The sequence below is a fragment of the Crotalus tigris genome, unplaced genomic scaffold, assembly GCF_016545835.1.
Source record: "Crotalus tigris isolate CLP2741 ecotype Arizona unplaced genomic scaffold, ASM1654583v1 scf7180000017740.2609645, whole genome shotgun sequence".
Classification (NCBI taxonomy): Eukaryota; Metazoa; Chordata; class Lepidosauria; order Squamata; family Viperidae; genus Crotalus; species Crotalus tigris.
The window spans coordinates 2,530,256-2,536,410 of NW_024096606.1; the positions used below are offsets into that span (position 1 = coordinate 2,530,256).

General features: G+C 38.3%; 1 long non-coding RNA gene across 1 annotated transcript; it reads left to right on the forward strand.

The window, feature by feature from the left end:
• The first annotated feature begins 1,720 nt into the window (after positions 1–1,720).
• LOC120306513 lies at positions 1,721–5,945 on the forward strand. Its single transcript, XR_005556329.1, has 2 exons — positions 1,721–1,991; positions 2,101–5,945. It is a non-coding gene; the product is annotated as an uncharacterized LOC120306513 (long non-coding RNA).
• The last annotated feature ends 210 nt before the right edge of the window (positions 5,946–6,155 follow it).

A 6,155-nucleotide genomic window follows, 5' to 3' on the forward strand; every position in this document is an offset into this window, starting at 1 on the left:
TTGAAAATTTTCCATCTCTTTTTCCATGCTTTCAAATTTTCCCTCCATCAATTCCACTTTTTCTGATACCTCTTCTACACGAGAATTCAACTTTTCAAGAACAGAGGCAACTCCTTTTAAAGCCAAAACTATCTGTTGCCTCAAAATCCTATTATTTTCCTCTGAAATCTCTTTCATTTCTCCCCTAATATAGTAGTTATCTTCTTTTATCATTGCACATCTTGCTGTTAGGTATAGTCCCAAATATTTAACTTTCCTAACTATTTGAAAATCCATTTTTTTTGACAATTGTTCTTTTTGCTTAGACGTAAGATTTTTAAGTATAACTTTTGTTTTCTCTGTTCATCTTCAATTCTGCTACTTCTCTGAATTCCTCAATCCTTTTCAATAGTTTAGGAGTTGTCTCCAATGGTTCTTCTATGATAAATACCAAGTCATCTGCAAATGCTTTTAATTTATAGATTTAATCTTTTATTTCCATTCCTTTAATTTCTGGGTCTTGTCTGATGTACCTGTTCAAATTTCCAAAGTCAATATGAATAGCAATGAGGATAATGGACATCCTTGTCTTGTGCCTTGCTTTATATTAAAGTTCTCTCTGTAGTCCCCATTTACAGTTACTTTTGCTGATTGTTTGATATATTGTCTTAATTACATTTATAAACTTTTCTCCAAAATCCATGCAGTTTAATTGTTGTGTCATAAATTGCCAATTTACATTATCAAAGCTTTTTGAGCATCTAAGAAAAATAGTGCCATTTATTTTCCTGGGTGCATTTCAAAATACATTTCTAATGTATCTAAAATAATCCTTAAGTTGTGTTTTATTTGTCTTTTTAGTAAAAATCCATTTTGGTCTGGATGAATAAATTCAGTCAAAAATCTTTTCAATCTCTCTGCTATTGTTGAGGCAAAAATTTTGTAATCCACATTCAGTAGTGATATTGGTCTATAAATTTTATCTGTAAAAGATCTGAGTCCTCTTTTGGTATTAAGATGATATTTGCTTCCATCCATGTATTTGGTAATTTAGCCTCTGATAATACCTCATTGCAAACTTTCTCCCTTGGGGAGATTAATGTATCTTGAAAACATTTATAGAAGTCTGCAGGTAGCTCATCTGGTCCTGGGGTTTTATCATTTTTTTGTCTTTTTTATAGCTTCCATCCATTCCATCATTATTTTTTCATTTAGCATATTTTTAAAGTTTTCTGGAATTTTTGGTAAATTGGCTTTTTCAATATGTTGTGTTGTTTTTTCCAGAGAATTTTTTTCTATATCATATCATTTTTCATAATATTTTTAACTATTTTTTATTGCCTCATTTTGGAGTTGCATGTCTCCCTTCTCATTTTGCAGTTTATTTATCAACTTTTTCTCTTTTTTCAGTTTATGCCAGTGTGAAAAGAAAAACTATCTTAATAATTCTTTCTGTATAAATCAAACATATTTCTTTGATAGTCAATTAAAATAAAGGCTGGTGTCTGCTGAGAAATACTTAGTAAAAGAAAGAACTGTTACCTTTGCAGTAGATGGTGAAAGATTGTGGTTGGCATATATTTCTTAATATAAGCAGAACAAGGAACGAGAAAATACGAGAATTAAGGAACTGTTCGCGGGTACAATGACACATGTACAAATGGTAGTGAGGAAAGTAGTGGTTATAGTAAGGACAAGGAACAACAGGAAACTGGCTTGGTAGCCAGGGCAACAGAACAAGAATAAGGAACCAACCCAGGAATAGGGAGTTAGGCTGGAGGTCAGTTCCAAGAAAGGGGAATTTAGAAAGCTGTTCCAGAAAGACATATGTTGATGGTTTTAACACGAAAAGGGAAATGGGAGGGATATTGGATGGTTCCAGAATGTCAGGGATGGGCATACTGCTAAGGTATAAAGCCTGCCTCAAAGATCTGGGTGTTACCATTTGGCCACAGCCATCACATTTAATGACTGCTGTCCATTTGGTCCTTATTGCAATAAGTTGTTGAAATGTAAGTACTGACTTTGTGTGTCAAATTTAAATAAACCTCTGGATCCTAAAGTGAGACTTTTATTGTGTGTTATCTCTTATTTCTCTTTAACAAGTTTTTCCTCTGACAGTTTTGGTGCGTTGGCCAGGAAGAGACAAAAGAAAGAGGTCTTGTGTTCCACAGAAGCATCTGCCCATCTCCAGGTTTGGACCCTAGACAATCAGCTTGTGCTCCATCTCCATGTACCCACACTACACTTTGGATCAGAGGTAAGGAGGTACCTCTTCCTTGGGACCCCCTTTTGTGCCATCTCCAGTTTTGGCAGCATGGGAAGGGACACAACCATACATGTTAGGAGATAGCAAGGTGTATGTGTAAAGGTTGTTGTGCTCTTAGTCCAGTGATGGCGAACCTTTTAGAGACCGAGTACCCAAACTGCAACCCAAAACCCACTTATACATTGTCGGGTGCTGGGTGGGTGTTGCCCATTGGGTGAGCGTGCCTGCGGTGGTAACAACAGACCGGGTGGAACTAAAAAGTTCAATCAATCAATTCCAACTTGCAAGATCTTTTTTTTTCCCACAAGAAGTTGAAATTGACTGATTGAACCTTTTTTTTTTGTACACGGCAGCGGAGACCTAAAGTGAAAAGGTTTTATAAAACCCAGCTGAAGGCCTAGGACTGGGGCAACGGCATGCGTGCCCACAGAGAGGGCTCTGAGTGCCGCCTCTGGCACCCGTGCCATAGGTTTGTTACCACTGCTTTAGGCAAAACGGTCAGGCAAGTCCAGTGGCAGCAGAATCTACTGTAGCCATGACCTGGGGATAGATCACCCCATTGTAAGTGTTCGAGGAGCACCTCAAGGTGAGGGTCATGCCCTCAAGTGTTATCTCTTGCAGCCTCATTTACAAGGGTTTTTTTTGTTCCCTCATCAATGACACTTGGCAGAAAATAAGGTTATGTCATTTCTGAAGCTTTTTCTAGCTGCTGGTGATTTACAGATTGAGCTCTGAGTGTGCCATTTTGATGTTTGAACTTTGGGCTTTTATTTAAGCTACATGAAGTAAAGGTATGTTCCTTTTATTTTCACCCCTAGCTGATATTGTGCATTGGAGTTTCCTTGTGTGTATGAAAAAAATAGTGCTTTAATCGTTTGTTAAATTTGGCAGGTGCTATTTTATTCAAGATTAGAAATGATGATGGTGTTGTGGACACTTGAATACAAGTTTTGGATTTGGTGCATTACTGTGGGTATTTTTGGACGTTATGAAACTGCTCTTTAGAATTGTATTCCAGTGGTTTATGGTTACTTTCTTTCTCTTGAACCTGTCATTGAATTTTTGCTACTTTAATTAGTTTGCTTCCTGATTTTTCTATGTCTTTGGGCATAGTAATATCCACTGTTGCTTAATGTTTTTTCTTTTTCTTTATTGTACATGCACATTCTTCTATGCATTCCTTGTGCACATGCTTCTATGCACTCTTCATAGGGCAGAGTTCCATTTCTCTTTTTGTCCATATTTTATTTCATTGGGTTCTGTGTTCTCTACATTGGGGGAAGGAAGAGTTCCTGGTGGCATAAGGAATCCTTTGTGGCACACCCCCAGAGTAGACCTGCTGTATATCCAGTTATCCCAATGTGTACATTTTGTCTGCTTTTTCAATGCTTATGGGTGCGGTGTCACTCATTTTGTCTAAATGTATTTATTGTTCTGTGTAATATTTGTAACCCTTGTCTGTATCTGTGTCTCCATTGCTGACATGTAATTGCCTTCAGATTGTGTCAAATGCTACCTTCCTTGTAGATAAGGGTCAGTTTATTTGCTGGGGTGGCACAATTCATGATCACTGCTATTGAGGGACTGGGCCCCTTCTGTAGATAAGGACTATCTATGTTGGCAGGGCTCAGTCTTCCTCTATTTCCCCTGGACAATTGTGACAATTGCCCAGGTGAAAGTTAAAAAAAAATAAAGTAAAAAAATGGGAGAAGAAAGCAAATAAATGAATCAACTACATAAGAACATTGTAGGCCCTCAACCATGCCCTCAACCATGATTAAATGCAGTATGTCTTGAGATTGATGGATGGATGCATGGTTGAGAGATAACAGAGTGTAACCATAAGCATTTTAGCCTGAATTGGACAGATTAGTGGCCCACGTCCACTCACGTATGTATAAACTTTGCTTAGCTTTTTTGTTCTTTTGATTTAATTTGTGGTCTCTTTATTCTATAATGGGACATTCCCAGCCTAAGAGAGGGGAGATTCCTAAAAAGGATAACCTGGCATGGTATATATATATGTTCATAAGAGACCTAGATTCTGTCAATACTTGCAGCAATGGCATGTGCTTGCCACACAAGAACCTAGTTGTCCGTTTCCCCTTGCTGGAACTTTTGACAGAAACAAACTTAATTTTTGCAAAGTTGTCTGGATGCTGTTGATGTCTTCCTCAAACCGGGCAATTGGTCTGCTTTTGTGGTTTGTTATGCAGAAATGGAAAAGTGGTGTAGGGAATAGCATTTGCAATCCTTTAAACATACCAAGGAAAAACTGGAAAGATCATTTATTGACCTTAAGGCCTCTATCACAGTTGTTCAGGTTGCCCTAATGTCCATAAGAATGATTCTTTCTCAACAGACTGGACTCTCTCCACATGGGTTATTAGTGAGCAGACCCATATGGATGCCAGCCTCTCCCTCGACATTTGTATATCTAAAAGATATTCATAATATGTTAGCCGCTGTTATGTTGGACTCTTGCCAAGCTCGTCTCACATCTCTTAAAGATTGCCATTCACAGCTTGCAGCAGTTATGCCCAAGGAACCATTATACCCCTATCATTCATTGAAAGTTGATGATTGGGTTCTGACAAAAGTATTTCGGTATAAGAATTGTTGGGCTCCTCATTGGAAGGGACCGTTCCAGATCCTGTGGACCACCAACACTGCTGTGAAGTGTCAAGATATGATCTCGTAAGTACATGCTTTGCGCTGTATGAAGGCACCAGGCCCAGACGAGGAAGCTGCGCAACCCCAGCCATCCAAATCCAGCAAGGCAAAGACTGAAGCTTTATCCAACAAGGGGAGTAAGTGCTAGTAACCCTCTATTCCCCACCAACGTATAACCTCTGCCCCAGGCTAACTGACAAGAAATGAGCCTCGATATGCCCTCCTCAGGCAACTGAAGACCTTTACAACACCTTTTCCAACATAATGGAAGCCCAGAGGCACATGAAGGAAACACTTTGCATAAGAGGATGCCTCATACCTATTGTATGACCTATGATTGAGTTGCTGTTTATTGCCACTTGTTTTAATTTGTATAACACTGTGATGCCCTCCTATGTTAATGTAATGTATGTTTTACTCTATTACTGATGCTAATGGTGGTGTTATCCTAAAGGACAAGAAGTGGGGACCGTAAAAGGAAAAAATATCTTAATAATTCTTTCTGTATAAATCAAATATATTTCTTTGATGGTCAATTAAAATAAAGGTTGTAACGAGAAAATACGAGAATTAAGGAACTGAGCCTTGTTCACGGATACAATGACACATGTACAAACGGTAGTGAGGAAAGTAGAGGTTAGAGCAAGGACAAGGAACAACAAGAAACTGGCTTGGTAGCCAGGGCAACAGAACAAGAATAAGGAACCAACCCAGGAATAGGGAACTAGGCTGGAGGCCAGTTCCAAGAAAAGGGAATTAAGAAAGCTGCTGTTCCAGAAAGACACATGTTGATGGTTTTAACATGAAAAGGGAAATGGGAGGAACATTGGATGGTTCCAGAATATCAGGGATGGGCATACTGCTAAGGTATAAAGCCTGCCTCAAAGATCTGGGTATTGCCATTTGGCCATAGCCATCACATTTAATGACTGCTGTCCATTTGGTCCTTATTGCAATAAGTTGTTGAAATGTAAGTACTGACTTTGTGTGTCAAATTTAAATAAACCTCTGGATCCTAAAGTGAGACTTTTGTTGTGTGTTGTCTCTTGTTTCTTTTTAACAAGTTTTTCCCCTGACACCAGCCATCTTCCTGGTTTATTTGCATTTTCGAAAAAGTTTTGTTTTGCCCTTTTGATTTGTTGAGCCAATTCTTCTGACTCTGTTAGGTTTAATTTCTGTTTAATCATCTCCATTTGTCTTTTAAGGGTTTTCTTTTGTGGATCTCTTTGAAGTT